The sequence below is a fragment of the Rhea pennata genome, chromosome Z (genome assembly GCF_028389875.1).
Source record: "Rhea pennata isolate bPtePen1 chromosome Z, bPtePen1.pri, whole genome shotgun sequence".
Classification (NCBI taxonomy): Eukaryota; Metazoa; Chordata; class Aves; order Rheiformes; family Rheidae; genus Rhea; species Rhea pennata.
The window spans coordinates 1,444,401-1,465,370 of record NC_084702.1 but is presented as its reverse complement, the minus strand read 5'-3'; positions in this window follow the sequence as shown (position 1 = coordinate 1,465,370).

Below are 20,970 nucleotides of genomic sequence, written 5' to 3'. Positions count from 1 at the left end.
GAAGTGTGGGTTAGATGAGTGGACTGTGAGGTGGACTGAGAACTGGCTGAAAGGCAGAGTTGAGAGGGTCATCATCAGTAGTGCTGGATCCAACTGGAGGCCTATGGCCAGTGGAGTCCCCCAGGGCTCAGCACTGGCTCCCATCCTGTTCAACTTCTTCATCCATGACCTGGATGAAGGGACAGAGTGCCTCCTCAGCAAGTTTACTGACACTACCAAGCTGGGAGGAGTGGCTCATATGCCACAGGGCTGTTAAGGGGACCTGGATAGGGTGGAGAGCTGGGCAGAGGGGAACCTCCTGAGATTCAACAAGGGCAAGTACAGAGTCCTGCACCCAGGGAGAAATAACCCTAGGCCCCAGTACAAGCTGGGGGCTGACCTTCTGGAGAGCAACTCTGCTGAGAAGGACCTGGGAGTGCTGGTGGATGACAAGTTGACCATGAACCAGCAATGTGCCTTTGCGGCCAGGAAGGCCAATGGTCTCCTGGGCTGCATTAGGAAGAGTGTTGCCAGTAAGTCGAGGTAGGTGATCCTGCCCCTCTGCTCAGCCCTGGGGAGGCCTCATCTCAAGTACTGTGTCCAGTTGTGGGCTCCCCAGGACAAGAGAGACATGGAACTACTGGAGAGAGTCCAGTGTAGGGCTACAAAGATGATCAGAGGGCTGGAGCATCTGCCCTATGAGGAACAGCTGCGAGAGCTGGGCCTGTTCAGCCTAGGGAAGAGAAGACTGAGGGGGGATCTGATCAGTGTGTACAAGTACCTGAAGGGAGGGTGTCAAGGGGACGGGGATGAAGCACAGGCAGTTCTGCCTGACCGTGAGGGGAAATTTCTTCACTGTGAGAGTGATGGAGCACTGGGACAACCTGTGCTTGGAGTCTCCTTCTCTGGAGATACTTAAAATCCGCCTGGATGCAATCCTGTCTATCATGCTCTAGGTGACCCATCTTGAGCAGGAGGGTTGGACTAGATGATCTCAAGAGGTCCCTTCCAACCTTACTGATTCTGTGAACAACTAGATGTGGAATCAACATCAAGTATACCCTATGAGCTAAACTCCGGGAGCACTTCTTTTCTTCCATGACACATGTAGAGGACCTGTACCACAGAGCAGCAAAGGAAATTTCACAGTTCTGAAATATTTTTTCTTCTCTCTCCTTCCATTACAGCACCAGATAACTTGGCGTGGCAACCAGAAGCAGCTTGTGAAACACCTTATATTGCAGGGTGGCAGGAAAGGTTTTTGAAGTGATTTCCAACATACTCCAGTGCCTTTCAACCAAAGCAGCTTTTCTGCTTCACACACTGAAAGGTGCTTCTTACATATGCATCACAGCACGGCAACAGCATGCTGTTGCTTCATTAGGGAAAAAGGCAGCATGTGGATGGAGAGGAGGAAAGGTAATTTGATTAACTGCTGTGAGTCTAGTTGCTGGAGGAACACTACCACTGTGTATCCATAAATTGGTTGTGGAATTCACATGCCAGCCTCAGGTTAAAAGTAAGGATTGGTAATCGCCTCCAGCTTCATGAAGCAGTTAGTATGGTAATGTTATTCGCTATATGATTAAAGTATCTCAACCACATTATATCGTTAGTTCCATAAGGACTTGTCTTTCTAGTGAGTTTCCTAAATGGTGAAATGAATATATCTCAGGCTCTCCAAAGTTTTCCCCAGTCCAGCATACCCAGAAATTTATCAAACAGAAGCTACAGCAGGCTGGAGAGCATATGAGAAACTCCTCACAGATAAAACTAGCCTGCAGTTTTCATTTACTGGTGAGGAGGATCTGATGCAAGCAACCCCTAACAACTTTAGCCAATGCTTTAGAAGATAGAAAGCAACATCTCACATAAACAAACCCTCATCATCTGTAGGCTGGTCATGGCCTTCAACCTTATGTTGTGACAGAGCTGCCAAAAAGCCAGTCTTCTTAATGGGGATCAAACTTTTTCTATCATGTTATCTTTTCTAAGTTATCTAATTGTTCTCTACAATAAGTTTCCAATTGAATGCAACATGTTTCACAGAAATAGACTGATGAGGAGAGACTGAGGGAATTGGGTCAGCTGAGCATGGAAGAGGGAATGTTTTTGGAGGATTTAATAGTAGTCTACCAATAATTACGAGGAGCTTGTCAATGGGAAAGAGCTAGGCATGGTGGGAGGGCAAGAGGCAAGCATCACTTGAAAGAAGAGAGATTGAAACCAGGATCTTCTCCTTGAGAATAGTGAAATATTGGGACAGCTTGCCTAGGAAGCTTGTGCAGTCTCCATCCTTAGCAGTTTTCTAGATCAAACTGGATAAAGCCCTGAGTAACCCGGTCTGACAATCTCCAGTTGTAGCTCATTCTGCTTTGAACAATAGTTTGAACTAGAGAGCTCATGAGAGTCCGTCGAACCTGAGTTATCCTATGATCCTGTTAAGAGGATCAATTTTGAACAATATTCTGTAAGAACATACTACAGCAAGCCATCATGTTGTTGGATGAATCCACAGAGAGGACCAACACTAACACTGTTGAAATACGCTTTTAACCAGAACAAGGTTTCCTAAAATAAAGCGCTATATTCCCTGTAATAATTTGATAATAATGGAGCTCCATATGTTTTAACACCTGGTTTCTCTCCTAGCACTCTAGGTAGGGACAGTGTTTGTTACACTGTGAAAACAGCAGCAAATTTGCTCTTCTACAGCCAAATTTACCAGACTTCAGTCTTTTTAGGGGCTCTGTGTCACTGCAAAAATCTGAGGTACCTGCTGCACACTGTCTCCTGACTGTCTTAACAGGACCCACAAAATCTTCCATTCAAGAGCCACAAAATACTGCTTCTGGTAACAGTCCCCCCATTGGGGGATCTACCCCCCATTCTCATAAATATATAGAAGACCTCTGCCAGAGGTACTGTAGAGCAGAGAGGATAGTCCATGGTTCTATCCCTACATTTATATTTATAGCAGATCCCAAAACTTTATTTTGCTTTCTCTAAAACAGGGAAAAGTGTTATGAAGGCAGCAGGTTGTTCTGCCCTGACCAGATGTAATTTTCAAGGGCTCATTATCAAGACCATAGCATCACTGCTGCAGATATTGCCTCTGGGGAACATACAGCCCATGCTCTTTGTTCATGTAAAAGCTGGGACCAGTTGTCCGGCTGTGCTGTGCTATCTAACTGGAAAATATTTTGTAGTGGAAATAGAGTTTGTTCTTACCAGGAAGACCAAATTAAATAGATTCTTTTTCAGGTCCTGTATCTAATACAGATTGCCCCCCACCTGAAATGCACTGCTTCAGACTTCAACAGTTCTCCCAGCCATGCCCACAGAGGAACAAACACAACTTTTTAGTGGCTCCGGCACACTGAAGCCTGGCAGCTACAGCAAATGCAGTTGCTTTTTTCTTTACAATCTCTCTTTCTCAATAACCTAGATGACAAACCTTTGACCCAGTGTCTTGCAGCCTGTTATAAGCATCCAGTAATCCCTGCCCATCACTGGCATGTCTTATTGCTCAGATACCAGGTTCAATCAAAATGCCTTGAGAGCTTAACTCAAGTTGCCATGATGGAGAGAAATCAGTGAGCATCACATGCTCTTTGGCTGTCCCACACAGTGGTAAAGGCACCATACTTGGTCTCTTGCTAACACAGGTCCATCTGCCATACAGTCACTTTCTGACACAGGTATGTAGTGCTTGTAGTGCAAATATGACCACTATGGTGCTGAGTTGGGGGTTCAGGTTGAGTTATAAATAGGGTGGGTCATAGCAAAGATAAAAACCTGGTCTTAGGGAGATTAGCACAATTTGGTCAGCATATTAGGATGAGAGTTAGCAGCCAAAGCTCTACTGAGCTAAAGCAGTGGAGTCCTAAAAACATTAACCTGAGCAGATGTAGGAACCTTGATTTTCCAATGAAGTGGGGATGCTTGTGCAGGCTAAAGGCTCATCCTCTCTGCTGTTCCGGTTAATCATACGACCTCAGCTGCTCTCATGCAGATGAAGACAGACCATATTCCTGCAATCCACATGTAGAGAAATACAGCCTTGGAAACTAGCATATTCCAGCCATGAGAAAAAGGTAAAGTATTAAATTGCATCAGTAGCTTTTTAGGGAAAAATCACATGGACCTCAGTGCACAGAATGTACCTTCCTTTCCTCTTGGTGTCAGAGTAAGTTATATATAATCCAGAAATAGACTCCATTTAGGGTATGGCAGTGAATAGCACGTGCCATACTTTCAAGCTGGTCTCATTGTCTTCACAAAAGTCTTTCACTATGACAAGAATCTCACACAGGGTAAGTCGCAGGAATGCTCCCCTTCACCCCACAAGCGTGTTCTACGTCATCCATGGGTTAACAAAGAACCTCGTATTTATTTTCACAGTGGTTTGAACTACTTGAACCACCACCGTGGAAGGCCGTAAGCATAACAGACAGATCCACCAGTCTCCTAGTCCCATCCTGAGTTCCAGCCCAAGAATGCATAGCTTTTTTCTTAATTTCAGTGATCTCACATTCTCCACTGTCACCATGGTTTTACTGCTGAAATTTCTATTAACACAGTAACTCTTCATCTATTGTAAAGATTTTATAACTCTTCATACATGCCCTTTTTGTTAGTTAGTATTAATATGAATGCTATAAACATCATCACTGACATTATGATGCCACCTCTTAAATGCCAATGCTTGCTCAGCACTGGCAGAGCCCACAGATCCCCTTTCCCTCGTTAGCACTCTCCATGTGCGCGATGACTGCACATCAGCAGGATGATGATCCAAGGAGACAGACAGGCTCCCACTCTCGTTTCTTAATACTTGGCAGCAAATGCTAGTCAGCCCAAGCTGGAGTCCCCTGCTCAGTCTGGCAGTTCTTGTAAGAGAGGTGCGAGAATTGGAGCTGGAACAACTTTGGGATACCTCAGCTAGAGAAAGAAATACTTCAGACATCGCCCTGGCTCTCCCCAACGTCAAGAATATTTATGCTGTATGAAGTCTGCTGTAGTTACACAGATAAAGTGACTTGGAAGGTTGAAATCATTCCTTGGAAGCATCAAAGAGATAACTCATGAACTAACAAGCCAGCCTACACAAGACATTCATGGTACCTCCAGAGCAAGATATGCAGATGAGGCAGTTCCCAAATAGCGCATGTGAACTGAACCTGAGAGTATTGGTATCTGGAACCTGAGTACATATTTAACTTATAGATATAGTGATTAATCAACTAAAAACATGCTTTAGACAATGATAATTAGTAGGAAAATGCCGGGTGTAATGTATACAGATTTGATTAAGCTACACATAGAGATGAGCGTGGCTGGGACTCTAGACACAGAGGTGAGCACAGCTGGAACTCAGGCAGGTGGAGAACTGGATCCCACTGTGCACTGTTAGGTCATCTGCACATCTACTGCTCCTTTGCTACCTACTCTACAGTCTGGAGTAAAGAGGCTCCTATTGGAAATCTGACACCAGATCAAATTATGTGGCTAAGTGTACCTGGTTGGCGAGGTGAGAAAGGCTCTGGGACTGTCAGTGACTTTACAGCTCCACCCTTGGGAATTAGTCCCTGAAAGTGTCCAGGAGAGGCAGTCACTGGAAGGAACAAGGCTATCCCAGGGACTGCATTTCAAAAGTCTAAGTGTTATGGGAATAAAATGGACATTTCAGTGTGGGGGTGGAAATAAAAAGGCTGTAGTTTAAATAAAACATTTTGGATATGCCACAGGAGAAACAAATCGTATACTTGCAAGCAAAACGGGATGTGAATACAAAGACAGAGCTACTATCTTCATGGTCTGCCACCTGGCTATTCTTGCATGGGACAAGTTTGGGTGTCGGTTCCAAAGTCACAGTTGTCACATATGCCTATGTTTCTCTTTCTTAGCTTTTCTCCTATTTGTTTTACATTATCTTGCATTTTTCCTCACTTTTGCTTTTTATTTCAGCTTTCCCCCTTAGCAAGTTGTCTCTTTGGCATTCTGGAAAACTGCTTGCCTGGACTGACAAGCTTGTACAAACCTGTTCACTCACACCGTTCATTTAGACATTTGCACGAAGCCAGACACGTATCTGAGTACCTCTCCTAACTTTACATTGGCCAGAGACTGATGAGGCATGACTGCGAAATCCAGTGTTTGCCAGAAAGACAAAAATATAAATTTTTCTCTTTGCAAATTGTTTGCAATGAACTCTTCTCTTGCTGCTAGGAGTTGTATCTGTACCAGAATCCAAAAGACAGTACAGCTTAAACATTCTTCTCAAGCTCTTCTCCTGGCCCCTAGTTCTTCCTCCCTCCCTCCCTTCCTACATCCCTTCCTCCCTTCCTTGTCATTTATTTTTTAGCTACTCTTTGAGGTTCGCTAGGTCCTAGTAAGGACTTCATAGACCACATCGTCTTAAAAAATGTACCTATTTAACATTTTCTGATATCTGGAAATAGTTCAGGTTCTAGCACCAAACACCTTGAAGCATAGAGGACTTGAACACACACACAAAAAAATATGAAACAGGTTTCTTTTCAGAGTAGCACCCTGTAGTAATGACAGATCAAATACAAAATCTGGAGTCATGTGTGGCTGTAGATATGTGTAAAAGAGTGTATACTTGTTATCTGGTCAGTAATCCCCCTCACACCCCCCCAAAAAATATAGCTAGATTTTGAAAACTGTGTAAATCTTGGAAGCTCATAAGCCATTGTGTCTGCACAAACGATGTCCTGGTTGATTACAGTCAAAAAGTTAAACCTTGAGACTAAAAGCGATGATAACACTGAAGTAGAATTTCCTTAGAAATGACCAGACACTAAGTGAATTTTGTTCTAAAAAAAATTAAAAGAATAAAAAGTCAACACTAAACCACACCAAAATGTATAATATTATGGAGAGAAATGTCCTTGGCTTTTTAAAACTGTTCTAGAGCAGGGATACAATTATCTAGTAAATCCTATTGGTTATCATTTTCTATTAGTCCTATAGGACACTTCCATTATGGAAGGTCACTTTTCTCCAGCTACTGTATTGCATTTTGTACAACAAAGTAGTCATAGAGTGTGACATTTGGTTTCCTGCAAAATAAATTACGATTCTTGTCCTAGGGAGAGCAGCTAAAAATAGGTAAGAGAGAGCAGACAGTTACCTTGCAACATATGCCATCTCTAATGCACTACAAAGTCTCCTGCTTTATGGGGGATGAGAGTCTTAACACTAATGTATATTGCCAGTGCTTTGTGACTTGCTAGTGGGTGTTTTGGAGGGGATTTATCTCGTGACACTCTCACGGCTCCTTGGTTAATAAATATCAGACTCCACACACTGTAACAGCTTTTTCTGACTGCCTCCTGTGCATAAATGAAAGATGGGGATTTCGGGCCTGTTTCATACCAGCAATTAGACAACAAAAATTTTTAGATTTTATTCTGATGAAAACTGGCATTTTGTTGGCTGGTCCCCCGCAAGGCATGTTTGCTATGTTAAGAAGTAACTCCTTACAATTCATGGGATTATTATACTCTGCTATCCATGTTCTACGAATGCCCTGAAGGCAGAAATGTTGATGTATGAATTATTTGCCACGGCACTAACTTTCACTCTTGAAGTTCGTATTAATCTATACAGGTCCAGTGCAAATCTACAGTCAAATCTTACTGTTGCAGAATTGAGTACGTACCAGGACTTTGTAATTCTTACTTCCAAAAGGAACACTTTAAATACATTTTCCTCGATAGCCAGATAATTGAAGAACTTCCCCTGATACCTGCTCCAGTCTCCCTGGCTAGAAGCAACCTGATAACTGTAAAGCCCACCAACTTCTGGGCAAGGCTAAATGACCTACTTTCTAAGCAGGGTAAGCAGATCTCTCGTTATCTTTGTGCGGGTTGTTGCTCTTGCTTAGAGTTCTCTCGTTCTCCCACTGAGTTTTTTGGTCCGGATAGGTTTTAAGCCACTGCTGTTGAGCCTACATCATTTGTTGCTAGTTACACAATACCATCTTGTTGCATACAGGAGATACTCATTTCTGACTTATTATGAAGGCATAAAAACTTGCATTAATAGTTAAAAGTAAAGTATTAAATCTGTACTTTACACAGGGGTGATTGATAGCTTCCATTACACTCCATTAGATATTTTATTCTTGTTAAATGAAGAGCAGCCAACTTTGTCAAGTATTTTTAGTTCCCTCTGGTCTTATTGGCCCAATCTATTCTCAGGGATGTCCTGTAAATGGCCACATATGGCTTTGTGTCTGTAGGAGTGATGACCGTACAGCTGGCTTTCATTGCCCACCAATTTACTGGAGCCCCCTTTATTGTGAGCCTGACAGCACCAGGGAGCTTTGTAGATCTAACAAAATATATCTATTTTCTAATTGTCTATTTATCACTTTCCAGGGATTTGTGGGCCTCTCATCTAAAAGCATAGGGGGGACGGCCTTGAACAATGATCCTTGTCAGGGTACTTGCTCACTTTAAATTAGGGTCTCGTTGCTAAATAACTAATTTAGTCCTGCTATCAGACTGAAAAAGTGGGTATTCAGTGTAAAGTGCCAACTGGGGAATTGATTATGTCGTCTCTTAGTGTGCATGATAAAAGTGCCAGGCCTGACCACTCCTGAAGGCTGTAGGTAGCTCCCTGGAGGCAGGCAGCTTTTCATCATGGAGAATTAGCACAGGATCTACCAAATAGGCCTCCCAGCATGGCAGCCGAATCCCAGAGAGCCACAAAGCAACAGAATCACTTCAGTCTCAACATGCTCATTATTTGTTTGGATTCTTCCTCCCCTTGCAGCGAGTGCAATGTGCTCCATTTTTCCAAGGGAGAGCGCAGTGATGGTGGCAAGATACAATTGCCACTGCTCCCGTTGGTCTAGAGAGAGTCCTAAAAGGGACTGGGGAGGCAGGTGAAGCAGAGATGGCTCAGAAATATTGGAAGGAGAGAGAGTCCTAAAAGGGATACAGACTGTTTGCAGTGATACCTGAGTTAGTCCCTGAGCAGAGCTCCAGCTAAAACCAACCTGCTCAATTTCTCTATCCGCCCTGAGATCTATTCTCCTAGAAAGACCCTGGCAAACCAACCTCAACAGCTCTAGAAAAAATAAAAAATCTCCCGTACACCCAAACTGACCCTCCTTATCAGGTTCAATCCCCTAGCAGAACCTAGAAATGATGAACCAGCATTTTCCACCATGGGTAGCTTTCCATGAACAACAAGGCTACACAATCAAGTGATCACAACCATCTGCTCTGAGCACTGTAAAGACTTTTTCTTGATTGTAGTATATAGCTGGACTAGCTCCAAAGCTCTCTATAGGCTGCTGTTTTTATCCTCTAACCCATATTCCCTTGGGTCCTCTTCTAAGTTGCTCTGTGGGTGAACTCTCTCCTCTTTGAGGCAGAATAACAGGACAGATGTAGGGGGGAACTCTAGCATTGGCAGCTCCAGTGCTTTTTAGCTGGCATGAAGTAAATTAGAAAATTTTGTTGTATAAAACAAGAATAGTATAGACTATTCATTATCAAAATAATGTTAATGAAAGGAGAATATTTTCTGTATGTTAGAAAACACACAATATCCCTGAAAGATGATTTTCTGTGTAACTTTCTCCCATGTGCCCCCTTTCACATTCAGCCTGAGTTGCCATACGCCTACCTCTGCAATTTTGGGGACAGCTCGTGAATTCCCTACTAAGGACTATTGTAGAAGCACACAGGAGAACCCTGTAATGCTTTCACTGAACTTGTTTTTCAACACACACACGTGCACACACACAAACAACAGCTAAAATCTAAATCATCACTTCTGTCTTCCTAAAAGGAGGGCTGAAATATTGAAGTAGCTGATTGCCAGATTTAGCTGGAGATTAAGCTAGGTAATGTTGTAAGAAACTTCTGGACTTCGCAGATAACGGAAGAGGAAAAGCTATTGGCTTGCTCCAATCTGGGCCTAAACTAACACAGCATTAGCAGGAAAAGCTACCAGAATTTGAAACCAGGTAATTAAAAGGCAGCTTGACGAACTCTCTCCAGTGATGATTGTTAAAGTACACTGAAAGGGAGTAGTGGCTTACCAGGAACATTAACATGCCAAAATAACCAGATGAGGTTGTCAAATCAGTAAAATAGGACTCAATATGGAAAGAGTAAATGTGCATAACTTGATCCAGAAGGGAAGAAAAAATGGTTATACAAGGTAAGATATAGCATGTACTCAGGGCTGTTTGTGGTTCCCTGCCGAGCACCGTTGCACCAGATCAGCATAGCCTGGAGCAGGACAGTAGATCATGAACTGTGCAATGGACTTCTTATTCTTGAGGTTAGCCCCAGGCACCTTACAAGGAGGGGCAGGACAGGCACGAATGGAGCAAGCCCAATCCAATAACCAAGATCTCAGCAGAGCTGCTAACAATCAAGCGAGAGTCCTTATCAGGTCTGAGGTCTTGACAAGACTACTGAGCGTCACATTACGATATAGTATGATACGTATCACAGTATGATACGAAGTGGAAAACATTTTCCTTCCTTCTCCTGCTAGTTAGGGGAGCTGAGCAGCATCAGTGCTTACGAAGGTAGCCCGTGCACTGCGCTTACCTGGCTTTTGCTTCGTGACACATCACGTCTTCCACTCATGGGGGCAGATGTGGTGACTGGGAATAGCTGTCAACTGCAGGAGCCACAGTTTCTCCTCAGCTGGTCTGCATAAGCCAGACACGTAGTAAGTTTCTGTTTTCCTCAGAATTTTCAATCAAACAGGGCACCATTCTTTCAGCAATGGCATCTATAGTTCAGTGTCCTGATTTCAGTCATCATAAACTCGTCTATTAAAATGCCACAGTGAGTTGGAGGGAAACAGAATATTTGGCAAAAAATAAGGTCTATTTTCAACAGAAACAGCAACCAAGTCACTGACAGGCTTCTTCCCTGGGATCCAAAAACCAAACAGAACCAAGAGATAAAAACTTCTACAAAAAGAAAGAAAGAAAGAAAAAAAAAGGTTAAAATAACTTTTTGCAGCAAAGCCATTTTTCTGTGAATCTGTGCTACAAACCTATCTGCTTCACTTGTGGTGGGATCCTTGGATAACCTGGGATCCAGGTTATCCAAGGAAAAACTGGCAGAATACGGCTTTTAATATTCCTTTTAAAAATTATTTCCCATTTCAGCCCAGTGGAACCGTAGTGTTCTGGGAGGCAATGAAGAGCAGAAGCTCTGACGTTGCTGCAGACACACAGACACCATGCGCAGAGCCGATCGCTTGGCTCTTCGCCGCTGCCTAACGCTGTGCTGGACCTTCAGCCCAGGCCAGCCATGCAAAAGCATAAAGTGGCACACAAGCCCCGCGCACGGTGCTGCTGTCAGAGATTCATGCTGTCATCGCTCACCTGGGTGCAAAACGCCATCCGTGGTCTCGGCAACCTACCGTGACAGCACATGACGAACGCGCTGGTTCCCAGTCAGACACCTACTGCTCGTTGTTCTCAGTCCACAACGACACAGCAGTGCCTGAGACATCTGCAATTCCTAATAAGAGGAGAGCTGTAGATATTACTGCGTTTTCAAGTGTTCCCATAAAAATAAGCTACCACACACTATTAGGGAGATCTTTGGAGAGGAAAAAAAAGTGCAGAAGTTTTCCATGAATCTTCTGCTGAGACTCCCTCCAAATAGCTTGTGTCTGTTCAGCTATAAGATGTTTCATTTTCAGTCATTCAAGATTCCTTCCACCTGAAACTTTTATGTTTAGCAAATGAAATCAATAACTAGATCCATTTCTGAATCTAGCAGAAACTACCTAAGTGACATGTGCTGGCAATACAAAATATGCTAGCAGGCATTTTCATCTGTCCAGATTAGCTTGGGAGGAGCAGATTGGTAAAGCTGTCCTTAGTGAATGAGAAAATGGTTCTTAAGTGACACGAAAGGGCTCTGTTGTCCTGGGTGCTCACCTACAGCCTGACTGCTTGGCCCATCTCCATCCTCTCCGAGGTGCTTGAGGCCAAGAGCTGGGGCTGCCCCTTGCCCTGCTCTGCTCCCTCACAGGGTGGTGGGAGGGCCCTGGCTGTAAGGCTCTGTCCTGCTGGCGACCAGCCCCTGGCTCCCAAGGAGCCACTGGCCCACACAGTGCTGTGAAGCTCAGGAACATGAAACATTAAAAACCATGGACTGCTTGAATACATTAAAAATGGTCTTTGAAAAATCTGATGTTCTATTACTAAAGGTTAGTCTGGATCCAAAACACAAGCTGGGCTTGTGCATCATCAGCTGCACAAGCATGAAGAACAGCTACAGTAACTTTGGCCCAAACCCACAAAAGTAGAGATGCATACCAGTGCCTGATGACACTGAGTACTTTCCTATAGAAAGGCAACAAGGATGGAGGTCCCAAGATGCAAGAAAGCTTGCAAATGTCAAAGGAAATGCAGAGGTGAGAGAGACTGGGTATGAGAAGGATGGTGTGAGAGAATCTCCTGGCCTACAACCGATGGTCAAAGTCATGTTAATCACACTGTGACATGAGGAGCGTTCTGTGTGATGCTCGACACAAGTCAAGCTGCTCTGCTCACACAACCGCCACATACGTCGGCTTGTGAGAAACAAGTCACTGGCAGATCCACAAGACATACAGCAACAAGCTCAAAAAGGCTCTCAGAGAAAGTGTCATCCAAGCAGCACATTGGTGTTGCATGTTTGGTACTAATACTAAATGCTATGATCATGTTTGTCTGGGTTCAGGCTCTCTGACCACACTCTTCACCATGGGAGTGGTTTCATGGACTGTTATGGGCAGCATATTCTGGCCAGTCAGGACAGAATCAGTGCACATAGGACCAGTTTTCTACTGTTGACAATGCAAAATCCTAAGAAAAATACAAGGCCATCATAACCTCAAATGTGACAAAATTTCAGCTGATTACATCTAGAAGACGACTAAAATCTTGGGTTAGAGAAGCTGCAGTCAAAGTAATATTCAGACAGCATGATGCAAAAAAAACACAACATATTGCTTAGCATCCTTTGGGGAAAATATTTGGCATAGTATTGTTAAACAGAATTCTACTAATTATTTACAAGGCATACCCTTAAAGAACCATTCCAAGATTAAATTAACATAAAATGTATTAATAAAAAAAATCACTTGCAAATACCTTCTGTTTGGTGATTTCCTTGTATTTTGTTTACCTTCTATAAGACATAATGAGGCCATCTTGGTGCTAATTGTGCCTCTGCTAGAGACATGATTCAGGACCACAGCTTACTATTGTTGAATGAAATTACTCAGAGAAATAATTGCTTTTCAGGATGAGCTTGTGCTCATTTATATGATTATGATTGGTTGATTAACCTTTTTTTCTTCTTTTCCATTCTGTGCATAGTAAGCAGGATCTTCTGCTTTTGTAACTTTATCATTTTAATAAACCTTGGCATGCCAGCAGCAAACCAGAGATCATTCTGACCTGCCTATGGCCACCTGAGCCCTACTTAATCAGTTTAATTAATTTACCTTCCACAGTTTTTAGTATCAAGTTTAATCAATGCCATTTGATACACCAAGAACCCACTTATCACTCTTGCTACACCTTACTTGGGACTTATAAAAGCTCTTGAGTTTCTCTTTTTAAAAAGAAACTAGCTTTCTCCCTAAGACCGTTGCTAAGTAAACCATATGCATGAAAAGTCATTAGAATTCACTGTTAAGATTTCCTCCAAAAAGGAGAAAAACAAGAGCAGCCATATAGATCCTTCCTTACACAATCCACTACGTAATAGCCTCTAACACACCACAGAAGCATTTAGGAGTGCAGGACTCGCCCTTCGCCTCGTTTGTCCAAAGGGATCAAAGCAATCTCCTCTGCCAGGCCTAGCTGCCTGCGCACGACGGTTTGTGCTGAGCTGATGCATACTTTTTCTGGGTGCTGGCACTTGCCAGACTCCTCCATGAGATGTTTCAAGCTGCTAGCACGGCAGCAGAATAACATACGTGTTTGAGGGCAGGAAAGCACATGGTTTCGTGTCAGGCTGCAGACTGAAAGAGCTCTGCACAAAGCCTGGCAAACACCAGAGTTGACACGAGAGGCTCTGGAGCAGTGAGGGAAGGAAGAGTGAGTCCAGAGTCTGAAAAGGGTCCTCTTGTGGGGGGTTCTTTTACATAGCAGGATGATTTGAATAAACCTTTTCAAAATCTTTTGCTGGGATTATTGAAATTATTTCTATTTCCCTGCAGCTGAGTCAGCTCCTTTCTGAGAGAGATCTGCTTGAGAGTCGAGATATCCATATCATCTCAGGTTAAACAAAACATCTCCAGTGACCATGAAAACAAAGTTAACCCAGAACGATTTGCAGTCAGGACTCTGGCTGGCTTTTTACAGGGAAAAGGAAACCAGCAAACCAAACGCTCAGATTAATTGCATAGATTTGCTCCTCCCCAGGGAAGAGTAGCTTTGTCTACTGAAAATCCCTGCCAGAGAATGAGTACAAGCATTAGCCAGGATTTTGAGGTGGCAAAGGAGCCCAATAGTCTGCAACCTAGCTCTCCACTGTATTCCTCACAGCTTAGTCCCTCTCCAGTCTGCCCTGAGCTAAAGCAATCAGCGCACAGGCTTTCTCCCCTGCTACTGTCACCATCCACAAGCTCTCTAGAGATGCTTATGAACTCAAGGTTAATCATATTCCCGAATCTTGTATTCGGGCCAGTGCTTCACAGCTCTGCTAGAGTGCAGCCTGCACAGGACAGGCATACAATTTGTATGATTGGTTAGCTATGAGTTCACAGCATTAGGACCAAGAATTCAGGATTTAAGTTTTTTTTTTTTTTTTAAAAAAAAAAAAAGTGCTGAAGGTTGGACTTTCACTTTCTTTCCCAGTTTTCCATATATTACATGTTCAAAAACAGCTTGCAATTAAAACACACAGATTTTAAGCATACAGAAAATCACATGCATGAAGTTCGCGTGAAATGCTGTCCCCAGCTCACTCCTTCCAAGCTCTCTAAGGTTTAATTCATTCAACCACGGTGCCCCTCATTCCTGACTCCAGATGTTAATTCTTATCAGCTCAGCTGCAGGTCTACACAATTCACCCTCTCCAGGTACCTATAGGTGCAGTTTCACCCACAGTTTCCCCAGAAGGGGATATAAGTACAGCACAAGCTTTTACCTCCCAAGTCTGAGCTCACAATAATTGAGAGGAGAGAGTAGCTTATTTCATTCACAAAACAATAGGAATCTAAGTTGCAAGTCACTTCCTTTTCCCTCTGCCTCTCCTAAAACACCTGTCAGCCCCTGAGTGAGAGGGAAGAATCGCTCCCTCAACCCAATGCAGCAGCTTTCTTTTACTGTCCTGCCTAGAGAGTGTACTTGAAGGGTAACCAATTACGCCTTCTTGCACACAAAACTAGAGACATCAACAAAAAGAGCTCATCTTTACTCCAAAACAAAATGCCTTTTCCCCTCCTGATTAATGATATCCACTTTAGAAATAGGATCCAGAATAACCTACTCTCCACGCAGACAGCACATCCTCAACACATGCAGCTCTTCTGAGATAACTTCTCTGATATGAATTCATACGGAAATTATTTTGGATGTAGAAAAGATACACGGACAAGCACAGGGCTGGGAGCAGTGTTCCCACAGGCTGTCTAGAGAATCAATGGCTATGTTCCAGGTTTACAGAGTCTCGTGATCTGGACCAGATTTGTGAGCACAGCACGTTCTGCTGTCCAAGAGCTGGGCCTGTTTATCGTGAAGAAGAGAAGACTGAGACGGGATCTTATCAACATCTATAAATACTTTGAGGATGTCAAGGGGATGGGGCAGGACTTCTTCAGTGGTGCCTGCTGGAAAGCAGCTCTGCAGAGGACCTGGAGTCCTGGTGACACCAAGGTGGCCATGAGCCAGCAATACACCTTTGTGGCTTGGAAGGCCAGCAGTATCCTGAGTTACATGAGGAGGCATTTCCAGCAGGTTGGGGGAGCTAATCCTCCCCTCCTCCTCAGCCTTGGTGAGGCCACATCTGGAGTGCTGTGTGTACTTCTGAGCTCCCCAATACAAGACAGACATAGAGCTCCTGGAGGGAGTCCAGGAAAGGGCTACTAAGATGAAGGGCCTGGAGCAACTTTCATCTGAGGAAAGGCTGAGAAAGCTGGGCCTTTCAGAAGACTTACCAAGATATATAAATATCTGAAGGGAGGACCTCAAGAAAATGGGGTCCCGATTTTGTTGGTGGCACCCAGGGTAAGGACAGAAGGTAACAGGCACAAACCAAAATACAGGCAGTTCCCTCTGAAGATAAGGAAGAACTTTTATGCTGTGAAGGTAAACTGGGACAGGTTGCTCAGGGAGGCTGCACAGCCTGAATATCCTTGGAGATATTCAAAAGCCATCTGGACATGTTCATAGGCACCCTACTCTCAGTGGCTCTGCTTGAGCAGCAGGATTGGACTAGATCTCCAGAGGTCCCTTCCAGCTTCAACTGTTCTCTGCTTGTGTGACAGGCAGCATTTCCTCTGAAATCTTAGGTTGTTGATAGGCATGGTCTTCTAGACCTTATTAAACTGGCACAAGACCATCTCGTTATTCACTTTCTCTGTTGGGGGTAAGCTCGAGCCATATCTTCTTACAGAGAAGTTCATATGGACCTTGTTAGGTGATATCAGCCGAATCAACAAGGTAAAAGCTGGAATAATTTAGATATGGGAGTCCAGATTAATTTGCCTGAAGAAAATGGGGAAACACTCATGAAACAAAGGAGCAGCAAGGCAGGAGCAGCTACAGCACCCAGCAAGTGGACAGTAACGAATAATGTGTCAATAGCAGCTTACAATACTTGAGACTTATTTCAAAACAGATCAGCATGTGCATAAGGCAAGAAACAAACTAGATATTTGCTTTTTGAGGAAGCTGGTTAGCGAGGTTTTTCTATTTCATGATTTTTTACTACATGCAGCCAGCAACCAAAGAAAAGCTGCTTGTTAGAACATCTATTATTCCTTCTGCTATGGTAACACAATGAAATTTGTACATTATTCTCAGTAAGATTGCTTTTCTTTCCTCTCCTTACACAAAAAGAATAAGTTCCTTAAATTAAACTCATCTTAAATGCACTATTTTCCCAACACTTGAATAGGCTTATTGTTTCCACCATTTATATTTAACATTAAACTTTAATCATGAAGTTGTTAACCATAAAAAATTATTTAATAAGTGAGTATGGGACATTAAAAAAATTAGTAAGTATTTCAGAACAAGCACTTGAAAAGAAAATTTATGCATAGAAACAATGGAAAATTACAATTAAGAACTCTAGGGATCTCAGAATGATTTGTCCAGTCATTACATAGTCATTTCAATTTAAATTAAAATTGTAACTATTTTCTAGTCTACTAAAAATATGTGGTGTCGCATTAAGAGTTTTAATGGAGCTTTCTCTAGGGAATGCAGAGAAGCTAGGCTGTAGCACATAAATAAGTGTATATTGGACACTGAATAAATTTTATGCCAAAAAACTAATACAATAAAAACAAAAATGACAGTGGATTATTCTACATTCTCTAATGAAGCACAGCTCTAATACTAAACCAAGGAAACAGTTCACAGGGTGTCTGATTCTACACCATTTTGTCAGATTTGACTGACAAAAATAAATATGTATGCCTGATGTATTTTTAACTTTGTAAACTTCTGTGTAATATGATGCTGCATATGTTGTTCATGTACTATGTTAATATTTAACTGTACAATTGCCTCTTTTTCTTACCATAGAAAACACAGAATAAGTTGATAGGGTATAACCAATAGCCCTGATTTATACAAAACTGGATTAGACAAGGTTTTAGCCGCTGTAGAAAGTGCTTTCAGAAATAAACAGAAGTTTGAGTCAGTTGATTCAAATCTAGCTAAACACATAGTTCTGACAAAACAAAATATACTAATATGTTATTACAAAACTAGTCTTAAAGTGGAACTGAATAGTTTCTCTAATTCAGAAGGGACTAAAGATCCTAGAATGAAATGCTTCTGTCCTGGAAGTCAAAGCCAATTTTAATAAAAATCAAGGTAATAATTCACGCCTGCTTTACTCGCCAGAACTATACTTCTGATTTCATAGAATCACGTAATCGTTGAGAATGAAAGAATGAATGGAGGTTACCTGGTCCACCTCCCCTGCTCAGAGGAGGGCTGGCTGGCACAGGTTGGCCAGAACCATCTCCAGCTGGGGTCTCAATACTTCCAAGGGTAGAGGTGCCACAATCTCTCCAGTATACTGTCCTTGTGCTTGGCCATCCTCCCTGCTCAGAGAGAATTCGCTTTGCTTTTAACTTGTGCCCATTGTCTCTCATCCTGTCACCGAGCACCACTGAGAAGAGCCTTGCCCTGTCTTCTCTGCTCCCTCCATCAAATCTTTACATCTATCAAAACCTGCACAAACCTCCTCTTGTCCAGGCTGAAGAGCCCCACTTTTCTCAGTCTCTCCCTGGATGACAGATACTTCAGTCCTTTGTCTTAGCAGCCCTTCACTGGATTCATTCCAGTAAGTCCATGTCTTTCTACTTTCTGTATAAAAGTGCAATATGTAGTGTGAGATAAATGGCATAATGAATCTAAGAATGTATGCATGTACTCTGAAGTTACAAAAAACTTCTTCCAGGTGTGAAACAAGCTTTCAGGACATAACTACTTTCAAATATTTTAGGAAGTAACTGCATTTTTTGCTACGAAACCCTAAAGCTTTAATCCTTGGGTTCTTAATTTTAAAGCAAACTGGCTTCAAGTGGTTTGCAATATAATGTTATCTAGGGTGGTGTCTAGATATTTGATATTTTCCATTTGTTTTTTAAACTCTTCACAATTTTCATAAATTGCAGATATCAGCAATACAATAAGGGAACAGTAGTTATTTGATGCTAGTTAAATAAAACAAGTGGCTGATAATTAGTCTGGTAGTCTTAGCCCTGACCAAATTTGGAAAACAAATTTGTGGTATGCATTTGTTGTTTTTAAGGCAATTCTCACTCAAGACTCAACCATTCGCTTATTTACCTTTCAAATTTCAGCATCCTTTGATTTTCCCCTTTTCTCCACATTAATTCCATCTTCAGATCACAGAAACAGGCAACTTAATTTCTCTTTATCAGCTTCCTATTAACACTGGCAACCTAACAGATCACCTGCTTGCTTTCCTGCAAAATCATCTGGTCAGACAAGTTGAGGGAAAGTGGCAGGGAGAAGTAAAACAATGAGATTTTCTAAACAAGATATTTTCTGTGCAATAACTTTTAAGCAGGAGTTTTCAGACAGGTCTTTCCATGAAGCTTTAGTGTAAAGAAAATTTAAAGATTTGAGCAGATGGGCTGTGTGGTTAAAGTAGGAAGGATTCTCTCTTGGCTATTTCTCAAAATAAAATAAAAAATGAAATACAGCTTTAACAAAATGCCAGAATTTGCTTAGTCTTTTTTTGGAAGCTTTTTTTCTTTTTTTTTTTCTTTTTTTTTTTTTTTTTTTTTTTTAAGAAAGACACAGTAGAATTGATTTGTACTTCCAGAGGGCATTTAATATTGCAACATATAGGAAATTAAACTGAAGGATAAGGATTATTAAAAGAATTACAAAGATAGGAGTTAAAGAACTGAAAGGTAACCTGCTGGAGAGGGGAGAGGTTCTAGTGTTTTTAATAATTGATCTGGAACTATTTTTGTTAAGTACTTTTATTTTTTTTTTACTGTTACACAAACTGTAATGTGTGAATGAAGTTTGCCAATAGCACTAAGTTAGAGGTGAAAGGAAGGGAATAGAAAGGATGAATTGAGAACTTGTGCAAAAGAAAGAGCATGATATCCATAACACAAGATATTAGAGTAAGTAGTTGTAGCAGAAGAACGGAAGATTTGCTACTCATGAAATATTTGCAAGCTGTCAGCTGGAATACTGGAAATACATGAATAGGGACTGTTTTGCCCACATGCTATAAAAGAACTCAAATCAGCTAGAGGAATGCTACATACCAGAATGATGAAATGCTGGTAGTCGTAGGAGCTTGGTTTACTCAGTCCCACAAAACAAATGTTGAGCAGTTGTGATTATACTTAAAGAAAACTCAAGAAATAGTAGCATCACAGAAAAGTACAACTTTCACATGACAATGACTAGAATACATTTATGTACAATGACCATGAATTAAATTTAGACCTAAAAAGAGACACTGATAAATACAACTTTACACAGTCTGACTGCCTGCAGAGTAGTACTTAGATCTCTGGGAAGCAGAACATCCCCTCTGGCCCTGGGTTTCTACATACAGAGGCTTCTCCAAGCTTGGCTTACAAACTACACTACTGGTCTACCTATACATTTCCTTTAGTTATTAACCCTTATTCTTTTTTCTTGCTCAAAAATCCACCTGAAATCAGCTTCACATCTTCAGCAAACTCAGTAAAAAACATTTCTGATAGCATAGTGGTACTTCAGTTTCAAGAAAAACACAAAAGGAGTCTCCTTGCCCATTCTGGCGATTTTTGTCACCAGATATTATACATTCACAACAGGGGACATTAACCAAAAACATTACTGTAGCCTCAGAAAAGGAACCTTATTTCACACATCAGAGCATGTGAAACAGCTTAAGAACAAGTGGGAGAACTGTTTCATTTTAAAAAGAAAAAAGATCTCTTACTGTTCGTCCTTTTGTAACATCAGCCTTGTCACCCTTAGCAAGAATGTAGAAATTGACCTAGAATGTACTTTTAAACCTAAGATACTTTACTACTAATTTGAGAGTTAAATACTCCACAAATATAAGAGCAAGCAAGCATTTCAATTCTTCAGCCACTTATACCTTGCACTAGATTGGGTTGGTGTCCAAGACAAAGATATTCACGTTGACAATATAGCTAATATCTTATTCATTCACTCCTCCTGTTTGCTAGCCTTGTTCAGATGAGATCCAAGTAGAAGTCATACTCTTGGGAAGACTAAGCAAA